Below are 24998 nucleotides of genomic sequence, written 5' to 3' on the forward strand. Positions count from 1 at the left end.
GGTCTTTGATTTATTCCCTTAAATGAATTACAAATAGCCGCAATTGACAAGCATACCTAAGCCCAGACACAAAATATTTTTGTAGACAGTTGTTATGTCAATCTTTGGGCACGAATAGGAATATTTTTTAACCTGGAAGATACACAATGATTGAAATATACACGATGTACTCATTTTTCACCTAGGCGTGACAAAATTCTCTTTTGACTGGACAATTTTTTCTTCTTTTTTCACCCTGAACTTAGTAAACAACAGAACTCTGACAATAGATTTGAATAAATTTAAATTTAGAGGGTCACAAACAGATCAAATTGTTAATAGTATCCTTGTTTTAATGAAATGAAGGAACATGTCTTTGTTTTAGGCAGTGGCCATTCCAGGAAATCCAATTATAGTTTAGGCAAAAAAAAAAAAAAAAAAAAGACATTCATATTTTTGCTCTGCATTTGAGAATGACAATGTCAAAAAGTGTTGTCAGAGGGGCACCTGGTGGCTCAGTCATTAAGCAGCTGCCTTCAGCTCAGGTCATGATCCCGGAGTCCTGGGAGCAAGCCCCACATCGGGCTCCCTGCTCGGCGGAAAGCCTGCTTCTCCCTCTCCCACTCCCCTGGCTTGTGTTCCCTCTCTCTGTGTTTCTCTCTGTCAAATAAGTAAATAAAATCTTTAAAAAAAAAAAAGTGTTGTCAGAGAATATATATTTGCTTAAAGCAAGAAATTGTAATATATAATATTTTAAAAACAGCAATAAATGATAATGTTACAGGGATCTTTAAGCTTTATTATTTATTTGTTTATGATTGTATTTATTTATTTGACAGAGAGAGATAGCAAGAGAGGAAACACAAGCAGGGGGAGTGGGAGAGGGAGAAGCAGGCTTCCTGATGAGTGGCAAGCCCGATGTGGGGCTTGATCCCAGAACCCTAGGATCATGACCTGAGCCAAAGGCAGACGCTTAATGACTGAGCCACCCAGATGTTCCTAAGCTTTAAAAAAAAAAAAAAAAAAAGGCCTTTAAAAAATTTAATATAATGTTAAGGCACAGAGAATAACATAATATTTTGGTATATTTCTCACACACACCTGTTCTCCTAAGGCCTCCTCACGCCTCCACCAGTGCTGACACTGTTTAAGGCATGGTCTTCTGGCAGGTGAGGAACCCATCCCAGAAAAGTGCCCAGCCTCCCCACTTTGCCCCAGCCTCCCCTCTGAATCCTGGTGCCCCTCACTATGTCCAGGGCCAAGGTCCCCACTTGCTCTGGGTGCCACGTCAATCCCCCCCGCCCCCCAACTCTCTGTGGCCCAAATCTGCTTCCTTCAGTCTCTTGCTATCATGCTAGCGAGGGTTAAGGATGGAGCCAGGATAAAGCCGACTATGTTAAAACCTGAAGTTCCAGTTGTTTCTTCTACTAGTTGAACAGTTTTGCTGTGTCTCTGGAGCTCTTCAGTTTGTAATTCATTTTTCTGTAGGATATATGACTCAAATCTTTATTTTTTCCAAATGGCTAGCTAGTTGTCCCAATTTTATTGACTAGTGTGACCATTTTTCTGCTCATATGAGTAACACTTCGGAGAATCTCAAGCATGGGTTTATCTTTGTTCACGTGAGCCCATTTTCTGGGCTTAGAGTTCCCGAACTGGAATTACAGGGTCAAAGGCATGAGACTTTGGAGGTTCCTGGGAATGCCAACTATTTCCAAAAAGGCTATACCCATGCGGGAGGAGAGGGTCCATCCTTGGGTATTCTAATTTTTTAAAAAGTTTCTAATGTTTAAATTTATATATCTGTAAAAATCTGTGAGAGGCCACTTCACACCCATTAGGATGGCAATAATAACAAGTGTTGATAAGAATATGGAGAAATTGGAACCCTGTGCTTTGCCGGTGGGAATGTAAAATGGTGTAGCCGCTGTGGAGAACAACATGGCGGTTCCTTAAAAAGTTAAACATAGAGTTGCCATTTGATCCAGCAATCTTACTTCTGAGTATTCGCACAAAGGAACTGAGAGGAAGGACTGGGACAGGTACTTGTACAACCGTGTTCATAGCAACATTATTCTCAATTGTCAAAAGGCAGAAACAACCCAAATGTCCACGGACAGATGAATGGATAAGCCAAATGTATATCCATACAATGGAATGTTATTTAGCCTTAGAACAAAGGCAGTCCTGACATGCTACCAGGTGGATGAACTTTGAGGACACTATGCTAAGTGAAATAAGCCAGTCCCAAAGGACCGATACTGTATGATTCCAATTGCATGAGGTCCCTGGAGTGGTCAAATTCATAGAGACAGAAAGTGGAATGGTGGGTGCCAGGAGCTGGGAGGAAGGTGGAGGGGAGGATGTTGTTTAATAGGGACAGAGTTTCGGTTTTACCAGATGGACAGGGTTCTGGAGATGGGTGGTGGGGGAATGGGTGCACAACAATGTGAGTGTATTTAATGCCACTGAACTAGACACTTAAAAATGGCTGAGACTGGGTGGCTTAGTTGTTAAGCGTCTGCCTTCGGCTCGGGTCATGGTCCCGGGGTCCTGGGATCGAGCCCCGCATCGGGCTCCCCGCTCAGCCGGAAGCCGGCTTCTCCCTCTCCCACTCCCCCTGCTTGTGTTCCCTCTCTTGCTGTCTCTCTCTCTGTCAAATAAATAAATAAAATCTTTAAAAAAAAATGGCTAAGATTGTAAATCTTCTGTATATTTTACCACACTAAAGAAAAATCAGTGAGAGGAACCTTTCTTTCAATATCAATTAACCAACTCTATTTCCTTTTTTATGAGTTTTCTCTTCATGTTCACTTATGCCTAAGTTCCCAGTCATCTGGATGAGAGGAGGGGTCATCTCGGCAATCCTGAGCAGTGGCCTGACCGGGCCTTCTTCAGGTCCCTGTGCGGGGTCCCAGGAGGTCAGTGAAGGAGTGAAGGGGAGGATTGTGCAGGAATAGAAGAGGCTCCTGGGCAGTGTCAGGAGGGGGGAGCCCTCTGGAGGAAGCGGGCTTCCTCAGGCTCAGCGTCACAATCCAGTGGGCTGGAGGCAGGATGAGAAGGAGAAGCCCTTCTCTGAGAGGGGCCCTGGCTCCCAGAAGGTGTTCATAGGACCCAGGTGTCTGGCCTCTGAGGGTCAAGATGCCCCTCTCTGGACCCCAGCTGGACTGAATGCCCAGCAAGTTGCTCTCGGGTCTTACTCCCTATATTCTGAGATCTGGGCCATCTGGAGGCTTACCACGTGGACAACTAATCTCTAAGACAGGTGTGGGTCCCCTGTGCATCACAAAACCTTGGAGAGGGTTTCTAGAAAGTACATGCACTTTCTCCATACATATCCCCATCTCTAGTACCTGTTGGCCCTGGGGACCCAGAGCTCTAGCTCAGGCCCCAGCTCATTTCTGGTCAGGCCCTGCCACCAGGGGGCAGTGTAGCCTATAGGGAGCTACCGTTCCCAGAGCTTCTGGTTCCAGTCCGGGACAAGCCCCCGTTAGGCAGACCATCCCCAAGGCCCTGGCAGACACTTTTAGCTCAGATCTAGAAGCGGTTGTCTAAGCAACTGGGGACCTCTGAGGTGTCTGCTAATGGGGAGAGAGCCAGAGTAGGCCAAGGCACAAGTGGGGTTTATTCCTGGGGTACCAGGCTGGTTCAGCATTCAAAAAGCAATCAAAGTATCCTACCATATTGACATGCTAAAGAAAAAAACTCACATGATCCTATCAACTGATCAGAAAAAGCATTTGAAAAAATTTAACTCTCATTAATGATAAAAATTCTAAAAATAGGAAAAAACGGGAAACTTCCTCAGCTTGATAAAGAGCATCTATGGAATACCTACAGTTAACATTAAGACTAAACATTCTTCCTCCAAGGTCAGGAATAAAGCAAGGATGTCTGCCCTCACCAATCTTATTCAACATAGTGCCAGAAGTTCTGGCCAGTGCAATAAGGCAAGAAAAGAAAATAAAAGTCATTAATATATGAAAGAAAGAAATAAAAGTGCCCCAATTTGCAAATGACATAATTGTCTATAGGGAAATTCCTAAAGAATCTACCAAAAACCCCTCCAAGAACTAATAAGTGAATTTACCAAGGTCACCCAACATAAACATCCAAAAAATTAATTATATTTCTATATGCTGGCAATAAATACATAGACGCTAAAATTAAAATACTATACCACTTCATATGCTCAAAAAGTGAAAACTTAGCTGTAAATCTAATAAAACATATACAGAATGTGGACACAGAAGAGTGCACAACACTGAGAGAAAAAAGAACCAAGCTGTTGGTATGCACAACAACCTGGACAATCTCCAGAGAATTATGCCTAGTGAAGAAACCCAATCCTGAAAAGTCACATACTAGCTCATTTCATTTCCATTGCTATGACATTGTTGAAACGGCAAAATCACAAGAATGGAGAATGGATTAGTGGTTGCCAGGAGTTAGGGGCAGAAGGAGGGTAGGTGCGGGTATAAAAGGGCCACAGGAGGGAGCCTATGGTGCCAGAGATGTCCTGTGACCTGACCATGATGTATCCAGGCTATGAGGTACTACGGTTTTGCAAGATATTACCATTGGGAGGAACTGGGGAAAGGGGGCAAGGGACCTCTCTGTATTATTTCTTACAACTCAATGTGAATCTATAATTGTGTCAAAAAAATAAAATGTTCAATTAAAGTGTTTTTTTAAGTACAGAACAGGTAAGAATGTGTAATTTGGATCATGCGGAACAAATCCCAAGCATGCAGACTGTAAGGCTGGGGTTCACTTAACTGCATGCCCAGCAATAAACTGGTATGAAAATTAGAATCTGGGGGTTCCCTTCGGAGACCCCATCAGGAGCTCTAGCACAGAACCCAGATGTTGTATTTTTAAAGCTTTCAAGCCTCACTTTGGGGAAGGGGCCATAGGTTTGTATCTATTCCTTTGTGCTTCGTCCTTGTTCCTCTTTCCCTGTCACCACCCCACTGTTGCGCCCTCAGGGCTCTGCTCTCTGCCTCCTCCTCACTGTGACCTCCATGCCCCTGCAAAGCTTGCATTTCCTCCTCCCTCAGTTTCCCCTCAAGGAGAAAGGGCCTGAGGCCCTTCTCCTTGGGGCCCCCAGCACCCTAAGCAATGGCATGGCACGTGGGTTCCCCGCAGAGGCTCCTCACTTTGCACCAGGGGGTAAGGCGGTGCATCTCCCTCTCCCTGTGACAAGGACATCCTAGTCAAGGAACCCCTTTATCTTCTGCCGTCTACTCAGGCCAGGCTCCCCCTTGGGTCATACTTGCTAAAGAGATGGGTTGCAACATAGCCCTGCATGTTTTCACATGTCTGGGGAGGGGGCTGGCCTCCAGCCACAGGAACCCGTTGGGGAGGCTGGAAGGTGCCTCTTTGCATCCCGGTCCTGCACACATTGCAGCCAGCTTGCCTCTCTGGGCTCCCCTCCCCATGGCTGTGCGGGAATCACAGAGTGACCCTGCCTGCCACCTGCCCATGGAGCTGGGTGGGCTGGGCAGACCCACATCTGGCAGGAGATCGGAAGGAACGGAGTGCCATGGCTACAGAGCCCTTGAGTCTGCAGTTGGCTTGTCAATTTGTGGTCACAGCCAGCGTGTGTGGAAACCACAGCACGACCAGCTTCTGTGGAGCCAGCTGCTGGGGTTGCTTCACTCTGTGTCCTCACTCTGTGTCTCACTAGCCATCCCTGCCCTGCCCTGCCCTCTTCCAGGCTCGTGGCTCCCCCTCCCACCCTTGCTCTCTCTCTAACCGGCCCCTCAGCCTCAGCCATCTGCAGCCTGCCAGCACGAGACATCACCCTGCCTCCCAGGGATGTGGGGAGCTCTTGCCACAACCATCTTATTCCCCCTAAGACCTTGGTCTGCTCATGCCACCCCCTCTCGTCACGTTACAGCCCTGGGCGCTTGACCCCCTTGGCCCAGGCCCCACACACTGCCCTGGCGCCTCCAGCCCCACTGGCCCTGGTCTCAGCAGCTGCTTCTCAAACCTCCACTCTTCCAGGCTCAAGTGCTGAACCCAGAGCCCTTCGCTGAGCAGTCTGCTATCTCTGAAACAGGGTTTGCTGGGCTCCTGGGGCTTGTGGTTGTTGTAGGGTGCTTGATGGTGTATCTTACCCCCAGAACTAAAGCCTTTAAGGTCAGAGGCAGGGTGGATGTGCTGGGTTGGGGTTTGGGAGCCCTGCCCTCAGCCCCTGGGCCACAGGCTCTCCTCCCTCCCAGCTCCCCAGAACTGCCTATCTCTAGACCTCCCAGGAGTGGCCCACACATTGATTTTGTCTCTGTGCCCTCTGGGTTCTCTGTGGCCTCCTTTGCCAGCTTGTCTTCATCTGGCCACCCTCTGCTCACTGGGAGCCAGGGACCGGCTTGCAGAAAGAGGAAGCACCAGGTGCTGAAAGTGGTCAGTGTTACTCCATTGCGGGGGGGTCACGGGTCTCCGTAGCAGTATGTGACATCAGATGGGGTCCTGTCTCCCTGGGTTAGGGGAAAATCCCACAGTCACATGCCTTGCATGTGCTCCCCTCCCCTCCCCAGCTTCTCCAGATGCAGGAGGTGATGGTGCTGATGCAGCTCATATTCTGATGGGACCCCCTTGCCCTGTCACAGGGGCTGTTCCTGCTTAATCACACTTTTCCAACTGAGCACAGCCCACCATGTGTGCCTGGAAGCTTGTTGCAGTCAATGCTGTCCGGCGAGGCCAAACCACAGCCCACTCCTTAATCAAGTGCAATGTTTTTAGAGCCTGAGACACTGAGTCTTCACAGGTCAGGGTGGGAAACTGATCCTGCTGTGCTGCACGCAAGGGACCAGGGGACTGGCACCTGGGGCAGGGCGGCCTCTGCCAAGCAGTGTGGAGCTGAGCTCTGGCCAGAGAGTCTCATCCCTGATCCCTCCCTGAGTCTGGGATCCTGTACGGTCAGGTCAGCTTCTTCTTGATCTGTACCTATGTGTGGAGGGGCTGGCTGTCTCCTGTGAAAGACCTCAGATGGTGTGATGGATCTACGGGGCCACAGCCTCCCCTCTGAGTGGCCAGACACCCCTGGTGGCCACAGTCTCTCTCTGGGGTGTTCCAGAATGTACAGAAAAAGAAAGTATGATGAGCTCCTTAACCCTGCACCACATTTATCAGCTGTTTCTGTTTTGTCTCATTTTCTTTCTCCTTCTATATAAATATGCACGGCCCATCACTGCACAGGGCTATGATGAATATTATTCCTGGACAATTGGGGAGGTCTGGCCTTTTAGCCCTAAAACTATGGCGTATTTCACTTAAGAGCAAGAACACTCAGCTCAAATATCCCCCCCCATTTCACCCACTGCCCTCCCTTCCCCCCTGCCTCTGGGTAACCACCCCTCTGTTCTCTGTATCGATAGGTCCATTATTTTTTGTTTTACATTCCACATTTAAGAGAGCTCATATGGTATTTTTCTTTCCCTGTCTGACTTATTTCCCTTCGCATAATACTCTCAAGCTCCATCCATGTTGTCTCAAATGGCAGGATTTCCTTCTTTCTCGTGGCTGAATAATATTCCATTGTGACGTATTCCACAATTTTTTTAATCCATTCATCCATCAGTGGACACTTATGTTGCTTCCATATCTTGGATATTATAAGTAATGCTGCAATGAACATGAGGTGTAGATATCTTTTTGAGTTAGTGTTTTCATTTTCTTCAGATAAATACCCAAAAGTGGGTATTATGGTAGTTATTTTAGTTTTTTGAGAAACTTCCATGCTGTTTTCCATAGAGCTGAACCAATTTACACTCCCACCAACGGTGCAGAAGGGTTTCCTCCTCCCCACAGCCTCAGCAACACCTGTGTGTTCTTGTCTTTTTTTTTTTTTTTTTTGATAACAGCATTCTAACACGTGTGAGGTGATATCTCATTGTGTTTTGTCAAGTATTTGATTCAGGAAATTTAATGCTGATGCAACACTGTTACGAATACACAGTCCATACTCAAATCTCGCTAGTTGTACCAATAATATTCTCTCCACCTATGTTCTCCCATCCAGGACCATGCCCTGAATTTTGCTGTCAGGTGTCTGGAGTGGCTCCCTGGCCCTGCCTGTGTCCCTGACCTTGGCACAGGGCACCTGTCTGCAGCATGTCCCTTGCTTGGCATGACTGACCATTTCTTCCAGATCACATGTTCATGGCCACACACTATGAGTTGACACTGGGTCCTTCTCCAAAGGCCCGTAACACTCCCTGGCGAAGGTACTACTACATTCCAGGTGTTCTCACCTGTGTCAGTGATAAGGGAGCCCACAGGAGAACCTCTGAGGCTGAGTAAACATCTCCCCAGGACCTCTCCCCCAACCGTTTTCTAGCACCTGTTGGCAATTCTTGCCTGAGTCAGTTATTACTATGGTGGTTGCAAGATAATGATCCTCGAGCTCCTTTACTTGCTCTTCACTTATTGGTTGGCATTCTACTGCAAGGAAGAACTGTCGGTTTCTGGTCTCGTTTGTCCATTGCGAGTGTGGGCTTGCAGGTTTTTGCTTTATTCAGGAAGTTATAATCCGTTACTGTCATTGCTCACACTGATGCTGTCAGGCTGGCTCCCCCGTCCTCCGACATGTCCCCATCCGCTTTGAGCACTTCCTTGCTCTCTACCACTACAACTTGCTCCAAACCCAGCTTACGCTTCCCCTGCCCCAGCCCCGGAGGCTGTTGCTTCTCCTGGGTTCCTTTAGAGCGGGATGTTTCTTCAACACCAAGATCTAGGAACTAGGTGCTCCTTTGCACCAGGGGTCATCTGGGTGCTGGAAAAAAGTATAATAAATAACATTATGAGTTCATGCTGTTACTTCCAGCTCCCCCCCAGCCCCGCAGGTTGCTCCTTGTGCCCACCAGCTCACATCTGCAACCCCCTCCTAACTGTTGACAGCATCGCTGGATTTCTTGTCTAGTTTGTCCTCTGAACATACAAGACTGTTCCAGAATTGCTGTACCCACGACCACAAATGGCAAACCTACAAAGATTTGTCTGCACTTCTTGTCTTTAGACTGAATCTATAGTAAGAGTTTTTTTTTTTTTTTAAGATTCTATTTATTTATTTGACAGAGAGAGACACACAGCGAGAGAGGGAACACAAGCAGGGGGAGTGGGAGAGGGAGAAACAGGCTTCCCGCCGAGCAGGGAGCCCGAAGTGGGGCTCGATCCCAGGACCCTGGGACCATGACCTGAGCTGAAGGCAGACACTTAACAACTGAGCCACCCAGGCGCCCCATAGTAAGAGCTTTTGTGTTCAGAAATTAATTGGGTTTGCTTTTGTTTTCTTCTGTTTGTATTCAGTTTTAGGGTTCCCCATCCATTGTTCTGGACTGAATTTTATGGATAATTGTAAGCAAACATTAACAAGGTCCAAAACTGGAGCTGTAGATATGGTTTCTTTTGCTCATATCAGGAGATACGTATATTCACATGTGTTCTTATTTTTCTTTCTCAACAAAAGGTAGCATATTAGTTGTGCTTGTAAATGTAGCCTGGAACTACTCCTTATGGTGCAGGAGGTCACTCCACAAGGCATTCCCCTGCATGGCTGCTACTCTGTGGTTCTAGATTGTCCCCATACTTGTAATGGCCACTAATGAGTCCATCTGTTCCCAAGCACTTCACACTGTTGGAGGTGTATCTTCAGGGTGAATTAGGGTCACAAATCCAAGGGTAAAGTAGGGTCACAGAAGCAGGGTCACGAATCCAAGGGTAAAGGCATGTGCAGTCTCATTAGATACCCCCAGATTCCCTTTGGCATTGAGACATTTTGCTGCCTAGGCTTGTGAGGTGTACCTACCCTGCACTGAGCTGCCCGTCTGCAGGTGAGCTGTCTCAGGGGGGGTCAATGAGCACTTCCTCTTTATAAATAAACTTGAGCATCTCGTTGGGTGTTTAAGACCATGTTTATATGGTGTGTTTTGTGCTGTGTGTATCTTTTGCCCATTTTCCTTTCTGTCTCCATCCTTGATTGTTAGGAGTTCTTTATCTATGAGGGATATTGGCACCTAACCTGCAAGGATTCTCCATTTGTCTTGTTTCATCCATCTCCACTTATGCCCGCACCTTTCACCATGGGACAGCGATTTTTTTCCACATCGTTGAACTTTAATCTTTTCTTCTATCCTGTGGCATTTTGAGTCTGTGTGCAAAGGAATTCGGCCATGTTTTCCCTAGGTCCTTGTATGGTTTCATTGTTAACACTTAGAACTTTCGACTGTTCCCAGTTTAACTTTGTGAAGGTGTGAGGTATGCACCCAATTTTGCCTTTTTCTAAATGTCTCTAGTGTCATTTGCTTTTAATAAGTCCATTTTTCCCCTTCCTTTGTCATATACCGAATCTCCAAATGTTCCTGAATTTTCTATACCAGTGCCGTCCGATAGAAATAGAATACCAGACACATGTATGATTTTAAATTGTCTAGGAGTCACATTAAAAAAATAACAAGAAACAGGTGAGATAAATTTTAATATTTTCTCACTTAATGTAGCCAGAATGTCATTTCAACATGCAGTCAATATAAGCAAATGGTTGATGAGGTAGCCTGAAGTTTTTTGCTCACAAGGTTGTCTGTGTTGCTCTTGCAGCTCATCTCCATCAGGACCAGCCACATCCCAGGGGCTTGTTGGCCACTCGTGACCAAGCAGGGCTGTACTGGCCTGTGCCTCCTGCCTGTCTGTTCGGGGACAGCCCTCTCCTGTGGTAGTTAGAAGCGGGTAGGGGGTGTTTGCTAGTCCCCAAGGGCCCTTGTTTTTTTTTTCCACTGGAGGCTGACTTTGCTCAATGCTGGTGCCTCTCTCCCCCAGAGAATATTCTCATTCTCCAGGAGGACTTGTCTTCTCGAAGCATCAGGGGCAGCTGACATTTTGGTAAGAAAGCATGAGAACTTTCTCTCAGGCTAGGAAAATGTGTCTCTCCTTCATTTTGCTAATGGAGGGCTGTTCGTCTGTTGGATACTGTAAAATGACTCCTTAATTTGAACACTGAATTTTCTTCCGATTCTCAAACCTCAAACCAGCTATGTAATAACTTATTTGGAAATTTTCTGAAATGTGAAAATAAAAATAGAAGCCTTATTATATACCTTATTATTGTTCCTTAAGTAGGTAAGTGCCTGACGTCTTGGGCTGCCGGGATATAATTCTGAATAAAATGGACTCTGGTTGTCTGGGGTTTTTTTTGTTTTTTAAGACATCTGTCTGTGCTAACATCCCTGACTTTACACTAAGTAGATTTTACTTGCCTTTCCGCAAACCTTGGCTTTTTCTGTTTCTTCCCTTTCACTCTTTCCGCCGTGGTTAATCCTTGCCTGTGTAAGGTTCTCGCCCAGTGGAGGTCCAGAGGCCACTTTCTGCTGGGAGTTTGTGCTCTGGGTTTGAGCATCGCCTTGGGGAACGCCCGAGTTCTTCCTGCCCAGGCTGCTACTCAGAATTCCACAGCCTAAGCAAATATGTTTGGTCTCTTCGCTGTAGCCACTGGGGCCAGCCCGACCACACCGCTGGACCTCTGAGCGGAAGACGTGCGAGGTCAGCCGTGGGGGATGATACACAAGACCGCCTCCTTCCCCACTGACCCGGCTTGGTATGCAGACACTCGTCACCATTACTCAGCTCCTTACGGAACGGGAGCTTCAAGTTTTCATCCAGAGAACTATGTGCAGGGCAGGGTTGCTGTGTCTGCAGAAGCAGCCAGTTTGCTTCCAGGGCTGGCTGGCTCCTCCTTGCCAAGCAAGTGCCCCACAGTGCGGTGGGGTGGGGCGGCCTGGTCCTGGGGCTCTGCCTGTTTTCCTCTGCTTGGCCTCCTTCGGCAATCTATTTTTTACCTTTTCTCCAGTAGGTACCAGAGTCTTAATATTCAAGATTCCAGAACCATAAAAAGATGCACACATGGAGAATTCTGCCTGCTGCTCCCGCCTGTCCACCAACGCCCTTCCTGTCGCCCACTGCTGGGGCCACTTCTTGGTATCCTTCCAGGGTGCTGATGCATGTGCGAGCAGATATCTTTTCTCCCGCTCCCTTTCTCATACACAGGGCAGCACACTACGCCCACTGGCCTGCAACTTTTTGTTTGTTTTTTTATTGTGGTAAGAACCCTTATCATGAGATCTACCCTCTTAATGGATTCTTTTATGGTATTAACCATAGGCACAGTGTTGTGCAGCAGACCTCTAGAGTATCATCATCCTTTTTTTTTTCCTTTTTAGATTTTATTTATTTATTTGACAGAGAGAGACACAGTGAGAGAGGGAACACTAGCAGGGGGCGTGGGAGAGGGAGAAGCAGGCTTCCCGCGGAGCCGGGAGCCCGATGTGGGGCTCGATCCTAGGACCCCGGGATCACGACCTGAGCCGAAGGCAGATGCTTAACAACTGAGCCACCCAGGCGCCCCTTGAGCATCATCATCTTGCACCGCTGAAACTCTATACCCATCGAATTGGGTTTTATTATTTATTTTTTTAAATTGTAGTAAAATATACATGACAAAGTTTGCCATTTTAACCACTTTTAAGTGTCCAGTTCAGTGGCATTAAGCTAATTCACATTGCTGTGCAACCATCCCCACCATCTGTCTCCAGAACTTTCCATGATCCCCAACGGACACTCTGGTCCCCAGTAAACACTAACTCCCATTTTCTTCCCCAACCCCTGGGAACTGCCATTGTCCTTTCTGCCTCTATGGATTTGACTCTTCTGGGGACCTCACTCACGTCCCTGGGACTATACAGTATGTGTCCTGTCGTGTCTGACTTGTTTCAGCTAACCCACTGTCTCAAGGTTTATTCATGTTGTGGCACTCGTCGGGATTTCCTTCCTCTTTACGCCTGAGTAATATTCCTGCTAAGAATGAAGAACACAGCCCCTTCTCTGCTCAGAATGCCCCAGTGGTTCGGCCAGAGCAAAAACTGGAGTTCTCACCCCCTTCACAGCCCCGAGACTGCCCCCCACACACCCATCCCCTTTCTGGGACGCAGCCCAAGCCAGCCGCCCCGCACCCAGCCCCTGCCGGTGCTCTGCTCTCCACAGTGCCCACCTCGGCCACCTGCCCAGGCCACACTCCTCTGCCTTCCTCCTAGTGCTGTCCCTCTTCTTACTCCACTCCACACTGTAGTGCATACTCACTTTATTTTGATTATTTACGTTCTGCCCCACTCAGAGAATAAGTCCCATGAAAGGCAGAATTTCTGTCTGCCGGGGGGCTCACTTTTGTTCCACAGAAACTCACTCAGTGCCAGGATTCTAACAGCACCATTCAAGCATGAATGGACGAACAAATGTGGTAGGTACACACCCTGGAACATCATTCAGCCCTAAGAAAGGCAGGAAATCCTGACACAGGCTACAACGTCGATGAACCCTGAGGACATCATGCTAAGTGAATTAAGCCAGACGTAAAAGGAGAAATACTGTAGGATTTCCCTTACATGAAGTACCTGGAGTGGTCAGATTTCTAGAGACAGAAAGTAGAACAAAGGTTGCCGGGCACCGGGGAGGGGGAATGGGGAGGTGTTTAAGGGGGGGCGGAATTTCTGTTTGGGAAGATGATGAACTTCTGGAGATGGATGATGGTAAAGGTTGCACACAATGTAGATGTGCTTAACTGCTACGGAGTTGGACATGTAAAATGGCCAATTTTGTTATGCAGATTTTACCACACACACAGATGCATTCAAGGCGTGAATCTCAGGATTTTCCCAACAAGCACACGTGAAGACGGTCCTTGCATGTCTGCGGTGGCGGCTGTGTCCTTTCTAGAACTGAACCTGCCCCTGTGGGCCGCAACCCACTGTGCAGCACACACTTCCAACCCCAGCCTCGGAAGCCCAGGGCAGCAGGGCCGGGGGCTGCACCCAAGTGAGGGGTCATGGACGGCATACAGAACTGGCTGTCCTTAGCTGGGTATCAGGAAAGGAGCTCTGGCCTCAGATGCCCCAGACCTAGACCCAGCCCCTAGACCCAGACCCCAGAGACAGAACCAAACCCCAGACCTAGACCCCGATCCCAGAGCCGGAGCCAGACCCCAGCCTCAACCCCAGATCCTAGACACCAGCCCCAGCCCCAGACCCCAGACCCAGACCCTAGACCCAATCCCAGCCTCAGACCCAGACTCCAGCCCCAGGCCCCAGACTCAGACCCAGACCCCAGACTCAGACCCAGACCCAGACCCAGACTCCAGACTGACTCCAGACCCAGGTCCAGCCCCAGACCCCAGACCTAGACCCAGACTCCAGACTGACTCCAGACCCAGACTCCAGACCCAGACCCCAGACCCAAACTCAGCCCTCAGATCCAGCCCCAGATTCCACCCCCTGACCCAGAACCCAAGCCCAGGTCTAGACTCTAGCTAGCCCCCAGACCCAGCCCCCAGACCCAGCCCAGAATCCAGCCTCCAGTCTCTGGCCCCAGACCCCAGATCCCAGCCCAGGTACTCCAGACCCAGACCCTGAATCTCAGTCCTATGGCTCTCTGATGGGAAAAGTCTCCAGGTGGGATCCAACAGTTATTGCCAACAAGGCAAGTGTGGGTGACACTCATGTTCCAGGTGGTGGCCCATTCAGACTTTCTAGAAAAGCTAAAGTCCTGCACATACATGGCAACTTAGCACAAAGACCCCTGATGGCAGGCTAGGGTGCACTGGGCCCTAAGGGGTGTGTGTCCCTACCTTCTCTGTCTTGCCTCCTTCCAACACAGTAGTCCCTGGGACACCCGTGACAACAGAACTGGGGCCTCGGGGGAGACCCCAGGAGAGCCCACATGGCAGCCCCTCTGTTCTCTGGGACAATTTAGCGCCCACTTGGATTCGATGAACTCTTCCTGGCAGGAATGCAGGGGGGAATGGAAGAGGGAGCAGGGAGAGGAGGCCTTATGAAATCAGGAGGGGAGCAGCCTGAGGGCAGCAAGAACTAAAGGACAGAATCTTGGTGGCACAGGGTTAGGCCTCAACCGACCTCTCCCTGCTCCAGCCGGCCCCTGGCGGCTCGGGGCATGATGCACATTCCACACACAGCGGACACAGGCCCTGCCCCTGTGCCTCCTTCATCCCACACAGAGGAAATGGACAGTAAATCCAGGCAATCAGGAAAACATGGGACCTTATGACCTTAGGATTCAGTAACTCCTTTTGATCTGCCCAACAGAGACGAAAACATGTCCACACGAAGACTTGTTCACAAATGTTTATATTCCTGACAGACAACAAGTGCAAACAACTCGAGTGTCTATCCGTGAATGAATGGATAACCAGATGAGTTCCAGCCACACAGTAGAATATTATTTGGCCATAAACAGGAATGAAGTTCTGACCCACGCTACCACATGGATGAATCTTGAAACGTGGTGCTAAGCGAAATGAGCCAAACACAGAAGGCCACCTTTGTCCAATTCCATTTATACGAAATGTCCAGAAATAGGCAAGTCTGTGCGGGGTGAAAGTAGATTAGTGGCCGCCGGCGGCTGGGGGAGGAGCATAAAGAGCGACTGCTAGGCGGTTTCTTTTTGGGTGATGGAAATGTTCTAGCATTAGAGGGTGGGACCTGATGCACAACTTTGTGAATGAACTAAAGTCCACTGAATTACCCATCTTACAAGGGTGGATTTTATGGTATGCAAATTGTATTTCAATAAAAAGTTCTAAATTTAATTTGGGGGATGGTTGCACAACTCTGAATATACTACAAACTTTCAAATGGCACATTTTAAATGGGTGAATTGTATGGTATGTGAATTGTCTCAATAAAGCTTATTTGTCATTACAAAATAAATACAGGGGCTTCTGGGTGGCTCAGTCGGTTAAGCGTCTGTCTTTGACTCAGGTCATGATCTCGGGGTCCTGGGATCGAGACCCTCATCAGGCTCCCTGCTCAGTGCAGAGTCTGCTTCTCTCTCTCCCTCTGCCTCTGCCCCTCCCCCCGCTCATGCTCTCTCTCTCTCTCTCTCTCTCTCTCTCTCTCTCTCTGTCTCAAATAAATAAATAAAATCTTTTTACAAATTAATTAATTAATTAATACAGATGCATGACCAGAGCCTTACGGGAAGTCTTGGGTGGCCCTCATCCTTGACTCCGGGTAGAGCGAAGGCCCTGTGGGACTGCAATGAGCTTGATGTGTTTGAAGGCAGGTGATGAGGCCTGTTGGCCAGAGCCCCCAAGGTAAATGGAGAAAGGGAGGCAGGCATTGGAGAGTGGGCTGGGCTTCTCACGTGGGCCTCTGTGCTTGGTGAGGTGGGGGGGCCTGAGACCTAAAAGTGCAATTCTCAAGGGTCCCCACTGCAGAATGGAGTGTCCAAGGCTCAAGTCAAGGAAGTGAAGATGAGGGTGGAACTGGGTGGTGTGATGGGCTGAACTGTGTCCCCCTAAGTTCACATGTTGAACCCCTAGCCCCAGCGCCTCCCAATGTGACTGTATTTAGAGATAGGGTCTCCAAGGTTCAGTGCGGTCCTATGCGTGGTGTCTTCACAAGAAGAGGGGGTTAGGACACACATCCTCATGGAGGGAACACCATGGAAGGACACAGGAAAATGACAGGCCGTCGACCAGCCAAGGACAGCGGCCTCAGGAGAGCCCAACCCTGCCAACACTTGAGCTCTGACTTCCAGCCCCCAGAACAGTGAGGAAACCGATTCTATGGTTTACACTGCCGGCTCCGTGGTCTTTGTCCCAGGAGCCCAAGCAGGCCAGTACCGGTGGCCATGGGGCGAAGACAGCACATCTGAATGTGTTTGGGACTTGCTGACCCGTGGGGAGGATGAGAGAAAGGAACAAGTGATGTGCCTTTGAGATTCTTCTTTGAGCACCTGGTGGGGAGTGGTGTGCGGGTCAGACGGGAAAGCCCGGGCCAGGAGAAGGTACAGTCCCCTGTGGGTCCGTCGACTGTGCCATGCCGTGAGGCTTTACGTGCTGCCATCCAGGCCGGGAGCAGCCGGCCTGGGGGGCTGGAGTTCTGGGCCCAGGGCCCAGGGGTACCAGCCCTCACCCAAACTCAGCATCCGTAGCCTCTTCCATAGGCAGCTTTCCTGCGGGTAGCACTCAGCCAGGTCCCCTCACCTGCCTACACCGCGACAGACGAAAACAAAAACCAAGAGGCACCCTTGGGCGGGTGTCTGTGAGAGACAGAGAGATGGATCCCTCCCCCGACCATGCAGTTCTGTGCACTGTGCCTGTTACATGTCACAGGGAAGCCGGTGAACCAGATGGGCCAGGGGCCTGCTCCCGGGGGTTTGATTCAGGTGAGAGGCACACTGACATGTAAATGAAAAAACACGTGTGCCGGGGAGATGCAGTGGTATGCCGAGGCGGAGCAGTCCATCCGGCGGGGCCAGTGGGCTGAGCTGGCAGCAAGCAGGAGCTAGCTTCCAGGAGACAAGGACGAGCAAAAGCCCTGAGGTGGGATGGAATTCAGCCTGAGGAAAGAGGGGAAAATGGTGGAGCCAGGAAGACAGCCTGAGGGGGAGGGTCCGGGGTGGTCCCCAGACCGTCCCCCTTGCCCCTGGATTAGACCCAAGAAGCCGGGGCTTTTGCAGAAGGCAGTTCAGCCACTTTGGGGCAGGGTTACAGCTGCTTGAACTTCTGTCAACTGTGGTTTCTTAGGGATCCCCTTGGATCTGTGAGCTGGGTAAGGGGCTTGTCTATGCAGGAAAAACACTGAGAGGGTCTGAGACTCTGTGGGCCCCGGGGGTGTCGACGTCTTAGAGAGAGCCCACGGAACACAGCCCAGTGTCCTCCCCCTGGCCAGCCAGGACAGCGCCAGGCCTGTCCTCGGTGGTCATCGAGCAGGCGGCCGCCAGCACGGAATGCGCCCTCTCACTCAGCACCTCCCCTGGAGCCTGAGCCAGTGGCATTCAGCTCTGCCGTCCTCCACGTGAACCCTGGCCAACTCAAACATGCCTGTGTGGGGTTTCTGCCTGAGTCAGGGCCGTGTGGCAGCAGGCTGGGCTTTCAGCACCGCCCCGAGGCCGCCCCAGCTCTCCTGCTGTCCCTGAGCCCTACGTCCCACCCACCCCGCAGCCCTCGGCTCCCGGAACACATCCCTCGTGGGGTCCGGACTCCTGTACTCAGCACGCTGTCTCAGGGCACACTTTCTCCCACCACGTCTGCGGCAGTCGTCCCTGACGGCACGGCTGGGATGGGCCACTCCGCTCCACCATCCTGCCCTTGTCCTGCAGGCCTCTGTTGTAACTCACCTCCATGGAGGCGTCTCCCTACCACCCACTCCAGGCCACCCCCACACTGCTGGCCAGAGACAGATCAATATAGATTATCCAGTCTGCAGAACGGAGAGATAATAGATTGATCCCAAAACAGGATGAGTTTTTACTGATTGTATTTTTCAAAGATGGCCACGACAGTGTCTTCCATCCTACATGTGCTTCTAGACCCTTGAGACTCCCCCCTTGAATGTAAGTGATCTTATACTGTCTTATAAACAATAGATTACAACAAAAGTGATGCCCCACAGCTTCTGAGGCTGGTTCATAAAAGACGCGGCAGCATCTGCCCTGGTGCTGGAGTACCCGTGCTTAGAGCCTTGAAGCCACCATGCTTTCAGGGTCTAGGCTAGCCCCCCTGCAGAGCCAGTTGTCAGGCTAGCCCCCCTGCAGAAACGATATAAAGAAGCTCTGAGATTTCCTGGAAAGGCAGATGTCCAGCGAGAAGCTCTAACTCCAGACCCTCTCTGCCTGAAATCATAGGAACTACCCAGCTGAGCCCTCCTGAATTTCTGACCCATAGAATCCATGATAGATAATAAAATGTCTAAACTGATGTTTTAAGTCACTAAGTTTTGAATTCTTATGCAGTTACAGATAATCGTTTCAGAGCAGAATCAAGAATCCAGAAAGAGATCCAACATGTATGTCCAAAATCTTGATTTTCATCAATGGTGCCACGACAATTCAATAGGGAAAGCCAAAGTTTTTCGATAAACGGTGCTAGGACTATTGGATAAGCTGAGGGGGAGGGTACAGAATGAACTTTGACCTCTGCTAACACTATACACTAAAATTAATTCAGGATGGATCATAGTCTTACACGTAACAGTGAAATTATAAAGTTTCTAGAAGAAACAGGGGAGAATATATTCATGGCCTTGGAATAAGTAGGCAAAGATTTCTTGGAGAGAACAAAAAAAAAGCATGAAATATTTAAAAATTGATAAATTAAAATTTATTAAAATTATAAACATTTATTTCTCAAAAGACACTATTAAGAGGATGAAAATCAAGCCATTGTCTGGGAAAAAATATTTGCAGTGAACCTGACACTAAACTTGTACCCAGATATATTTAAAAAACACCTGCAAATCAATAATAAAAAGATAATCCAATTTTAAAATGGGCAAAAGATTTGAATAGACACTTCACAAAAGTGGCCAACAAGCACTGAAGAAACACTCAGAATCATTAGCCATCAAGGAAATATAAATCAAAACTGCAATGAGATATCCCTACACTACCATTAGAACAGCTGAAATAAAAGACTGACCCTAATAAGTGTTGACTAGGATACAGAACAACTGGAACTCTCATACACTGCTGGTGGGAGTAAAACGGTACCAACCTTGTGGAAGCAGTTGACAGTTTCTTATAACACTAAACATACACCTATATGATTCAGCCATTCTACTCCTAACTATGTACCCAAGAGGAAGGGAAATATATGTCCAAACATATATGTTCACAGCAGCTGTATTTGTAATAGCCTAAAACAGGAAACAACCCAAATGTCCATCAACAGTGAATGGATAAACAAGTTGTGGGAATTTTACTCAGTAGTAAAAAATAAAAAAAAAAAAACAATGACCTATTGATACACTTAGGAACATGGATGAATCTCAAAATAATTATGCTGAGTTAAAAGCCAGAGTTTTCGAAAGTACATATTGTATAATTCCCTTTATATGAAGCTCTAAAATAGGCAAAATTATTCTGCAGTGATAGAAAGCAGATCAGTGGTTGTGTGGGGGTGGGCCATGTATGATGGTGGTGGGAATTAACTGGGAAGAGGCACAAGAAACTTTATGGGATAATGAAAATGGGATCTTGATTGGGGTTTTGGCTACATGGTTCTATATATTTGACAACATTTATTAACTGAGTGTTTAAGATCTGTGCATTTCACTGCATATAAATTTTACTGCAATAAAATAATTTAGAACAAAACAAAACAAAAAAATGTGTTTTGTCTGTGTTAAGAGGATTAAAATAACAATGCTTGCTATTCTAGTTCCTTTGCTTTTCCACATAAATTTTAGAATAACCTTGTCCGTATCTACAAAAAAATTGTAATATTTTGGTATTTTGATATTTTGCAGGAATTTTGATATTTTGATATTTTGATATATATTGATAGGAATAGCGACCATATATCAAGATGAGGAGAACTGACATCTTTACAATGTTGAGTCCTCCAATCCATGAACAAGGTATGTCACTCCTTTTACTTAGATCCTCTTTAATTTCTTTCATCTACATTTTGTTGTCTCTGTGTGTAAATCCTGCATGTGTTTTGTTAGATTTATACCCAAGTATTTCATTTTTTGGAAGATTGTAAATGGTATTATATTTATAATTTTGGTTTCCATGTGTTCATTGCTGGAATATAGAAATACAATTGACTTTTATACATCGATCTTGTACTCTGCAACCTTGCTGAAAGGAGAACAAACAGTCTAGCTTATTAATATATAAAATATAATGTGTGTGTGTGTATTCTATGGCTACAGTTATTAAAACTATATGGTCTTAACAGAGGGACAGAGACATAGATCAGTGAAACAGGGTAGAGTGCCCCCCAGAAACAGATCCACATAAACATGCCAAACTGATTTTGAACAAAAGTTCAAAAGCAATTCAGTGAAGAAAGGATGAAGCAAACCCTGTTGGAGAAATTGGACATCCATAGGCAAATAAGACACTCAACCTGAATCTTGCACCTTATATAAAAAATACTTCAAAATAAAGTTGTGGACTTCAATTTAAAATTGAAACTATAAAATTGCTAGAAAAAATAAAACAGGAGAAAGTCTTTGGGATCTATGACTAGGCAAAAAATTCTTAGACTTGACCCCAAAAGGACAAGCCATAAAAAAGAAAAAATTATTAATTGGACTCCATAAAAATTAAAAACTTCTGTTCTGCAAAAGGCCCCTGTTAAAGGATGAAAAGACAAGCTACAGATGAGGAGAAAATATTCACAAATGACATACCCAACAAAGGACCAGTATCTAGAATATATAAAGAACTCTCAAAACTCAACAGTAAAAAACAAACAAAAAATAACCAATCTAATTAGAACATGGGCAAAAGACATGAATAGACATTTCACTAAGGAGGATATACAAATGGCAAATAAGCCCATGAAACGCATTAGCCATGAGGGAAATGCAAATTAAAACCACAGTGAGATATCATTACACATCTAAGAACAGGGGGAAAAAGTTAAAGTACCAACTGCTGGAGAGAAGGCAGAGAGACTGAATCATTCGTACATGGCTGGTGGAAATGGAAACTCTAGAAAAGAGTTTGTCAGTTTCTTAAAAACCTAAACATGTAATTATCATAGGACCGCACCCCTGGGCATTTCTCCCAGAGAAATGAAAACTATATTCACACAAAGACCTACACAAGAATGTTCATAGCAGCTATATTTGTAATAGCTAGAAACCGACACCAACTCAGACATCTTTCGACAGGTGAATGGCTCAACAAACCTGGGTATGTCCATACCATGGACTACTACTCAGCAGTGACAAAAGGAAGGAGCTACCTACACACACAGCGACCTGGATGAATCTCCAGATAATTATGCCTAGTGAAAAAAGCCAATGCCCAAATGCTATATATTTTATGATCCCACTAATGTGACATTCATAAAATGACAACATTATACAGATGGAGGTTCCCAGGGATTAAAGGGGGTGCACTGTGATACATAATATTGTTTTGCAAGATATTACAATTGGGGAAACTGGGTAAATGAGATCTCCCTGTATTATTTCTTCCAACTCCATCTCAAAGTAACAAGCTTTATTAAAAAAACAACAACAACAACATGTAAACTCTGATGACCGGCTTGCTCATATGGCCATCCTGGGAGGCAGGTGAGAGCAGAACAAATCCGTGAGGACGTACACATGGCCAGGGCTGCCCGAGGCTTCCCTGGGCCCACTGTGTGCCCTTGGGCCCCTCCCTGCGGGGCCTCACCACCCAAGGCTGTGACATCCTGCAGGCAGCCTTTGTCTGTCCCATACCCCACATCCGCAGCATCTGTGTGCCTCTTCCACCTGAGTCTCAAAAAGCATCAGCTATCAAGGACGTTCTCTATGCCAGGGACAAGGCCGGGCAGCCAGGCAGCTAGAGTCCTGTGGGTGAGCTGGTACCACTGTCCCATTCTCTGCCCCCATCTCCCCTCTGGAATCGCCTTGAGCCATAGGCAGTATATGGAAAAACCTAGAATGCCGTCTGTCACCACTCTGGCACCAAGACCACTACTGTTGGCCCCTCTCCATTTTTGGCGTCCCCCCACTCCTTGTCACAGCCGTCTCCTCCCTGGGGTTCCAGGAGGCCCTGCCTGCTTCCATCCCCCAAACAGGGTCCCTTGTCACATCCTGTGTCCGACAAAGCCCGGAGCCCAGGCCTCTCTGTCTGTGAACGCCCCTTTCCTTGACTCTCCCACTCAGACCTCGCTGAGAGCATTTGCTGTGTGCCAACTCCTGGGAGTGCCGGGATGCCAGGAGGGAGCATGGAAGGGGCTCCCAGTCAAGACTGGGGGTGCCAAGATGAATCTCAAGGGAGGAGGCATGGAAGGGCTCTTGCCAAGCAAGGGGAGAAGAGGAAGGCCGGGGGCAGTGCCTGGGCTCATCATGGCAGGAGGTGTGTGGCCTGACATTAGGCTGTATGGATAGAAGCCAGGATGGGTAGGTTGTGATGGTCCTCAAAAAGGTCTTTGAAAATGGCCCGAGGCCCAGGCTGGACACAGGAAGGAAGGCCCACTAGAAGGCTGGGTGTGCGGGCCAGGGTGGCAAGCCTGGGATGAGGTGGGTCTCAGGAATCTCCAGCCCCCGTCTCCGGCTGGTTCCTCTTGGGAGAAACATCAATTCGGTTCTTTGCCCATTTTGAAATTAGGTTGTCTTTTTGCTGTTGACAGTCTCTGGGTTTTTTTGTTTTGTTTTGTTGCCATTTGGATGTTTTAATTATCTTTTAAAATATTGTACAGTGAAAAGTAAATACACCTTCTCATCTGCCAGACAAAGTTGGCCCCCCTCCCCTGGGGGACCTTGTCACCCCCCCATACACACTCCTGGTTCTACTCCAAAACCTTCCCCGGGCCTCTTACCCACTTATACCCTTACTATCCCCATCTTCCACAGTGATGAGGCCCCAGAAATGGGGGGTACAGGATGGGATGAGGGATAGCAAGGGAGCCCCCCTGAACTGTCAAACCTGGGTGGGTCAAGAGCACCCCGCACCAGCAGGCGGAGGATGGGGTTGTTCAGAGAGATCAGGGCATTAGAGGATAAAATCACATCCAGTCTGATGGGAAGGAGAGAGGCTCCCCTCACCCTGGGGGTAGGGCGGGCAAGAGGGAGGGGGTATGACCCCGTTACACACCCCTCCACTACCTCCCCACGTTGAGGGGGGGCCCAGGCTGCTGTGCCACCCCCCTCCCCCCTAGATAAGCGCAGCTCAGTCTGGCCTGTGAGGGCCATGATGTTGGGCAGCAAGCAAGATGAAGGGAAGGACATGGGCTAGAGGTTTTATGAAACCCCATTCACCAAACTACCCAACCCCAGGGAGGCGGAGAGCTCCCCATTCTCTGACGGGCCCTTAGGAAGCTTGCTGACAGAGTCGCCCTTCTGTCCTGAAAAACAGTCCTCTGAGGGTTTGGTGCGTTCCAAGGAGGGGGCCTTCTGGCAGCTCTGAGACTCTGCTTGGGAGATACAGTCAGCCACAGTCAGCGGCTGACGGTCTCCGCCGATGGAACCATCCATCCAGTTCTCACAGTTCCAGCTGCAGCGGCTCTGGTTTCTGACACTGGGGTCTCGACTCCTCTTCCAGGCCATTCTCTGTCATGCTGGGCCCATCAGATTCCAGGCCTCCATCCGTGACAGTCCTGTCCTCATCAGGGCGGCACCTGGCACTTGCCGCGGGGGAGGCGTTCCCCAGGCTCTGAATCAACCGGGGGCTCTGGCTCAGATGTGTCCAGTAAGCTGTAGGGTTTACTGTCTGGATCTTTCAGCTCTGAGCTGATAGGTGAGGCATTGTATCTTGTGGTGGGCCGGGAGGGCTGGTGGGGGTCCCCTACCCCGGCTCCCAGTCGGCTGCCTCCGGCTTTCTTCCCCCCAGGTTGGGATCTGGGCTCCTCCCTCTTCTCTGATTTGGTCTCAGAAGCTGTGGATGGGTCTGAGCTGGGGCCATAGGCAGGACAGGCCGCCCTGCCCTGACCGCCCCCACCAAGTTGGTAGCTGCCCGCATAGCTTCCGCTAGTGTGGAGAGAGGCAGAGAAGCCCCGCCCACGCCCAGGAGGGCCAAAGCCCCGCCCAGTCTGCCAAAGCTGGTCCTCAAATCTGCAGCCTCTCTAAGCGGGTGGCTGATACTCTCTGGGGTGCCCGTGAATATGAAAGGAACCATCCCCTCCTCCCCGGGGTTCTTCTTGTCATTATCACCCACTACAGGAAGGCTCACCACAGCAGATTTGTCCACAAACTTTCCTGTTCTTTCCAATCACTTTGCCAGCAAGGTTCCTGGGCACTTGCATGGTCAGAGTCCTCAGAAAACGCCAGGTGGGGGCACCTGGGTGGCTCAGTCGTAGGGTGTCTGCCTTTGGCTCAGGCCATGATCCCAGGGTCCTGGGATCGAGCCCCGCATCGGGCTCCCTGCTCGGCGGGAAGCCTGCTTCTCCCTCTCCCACCCCCCTGCTTGTGCTCCCTCTCTTGCTGTCTCTCTCTGTCAAATAAATACATAAAATCTTTTAAAAAAGAAAGAAAGAAAAGAAAGAAAGAAAGAAAGAAAGAAAGAAA

At 48.5% G+C, this 24998-nt stretch overlaps 1 pseudogene; it reads right to left on the reverse strand.

The window, feature by feature from the left end:
- Positions 1–23644: 23644 nt before the first annotated feature.
- Positions 23645–24998, reverse strand: part of LOC112813098 (RNA-binding protein FXR2-like) — a 4609-nt pseudogene continuing 3255 nt past the window's right edge.

The sequence above is a fragment of the Callorhinus ursinus genome, unplaced genomic scaffold (genome assembly GCF_003265705.2).
Source record: "Callorhinus ursinus isolate GAN/ISIS: 27379988/994484 unplaced genomic scaffold, GSC_fseal_2.0 scaffold115, whole genome shotgun sequence".
In the NCBI taxonomy this organism is placed as follows: Eukaryota; Metazoa; Chordata; class Mammalia; order Carnivora; family Otariidae; genus Callorhinus; species Callorhinus ursinus.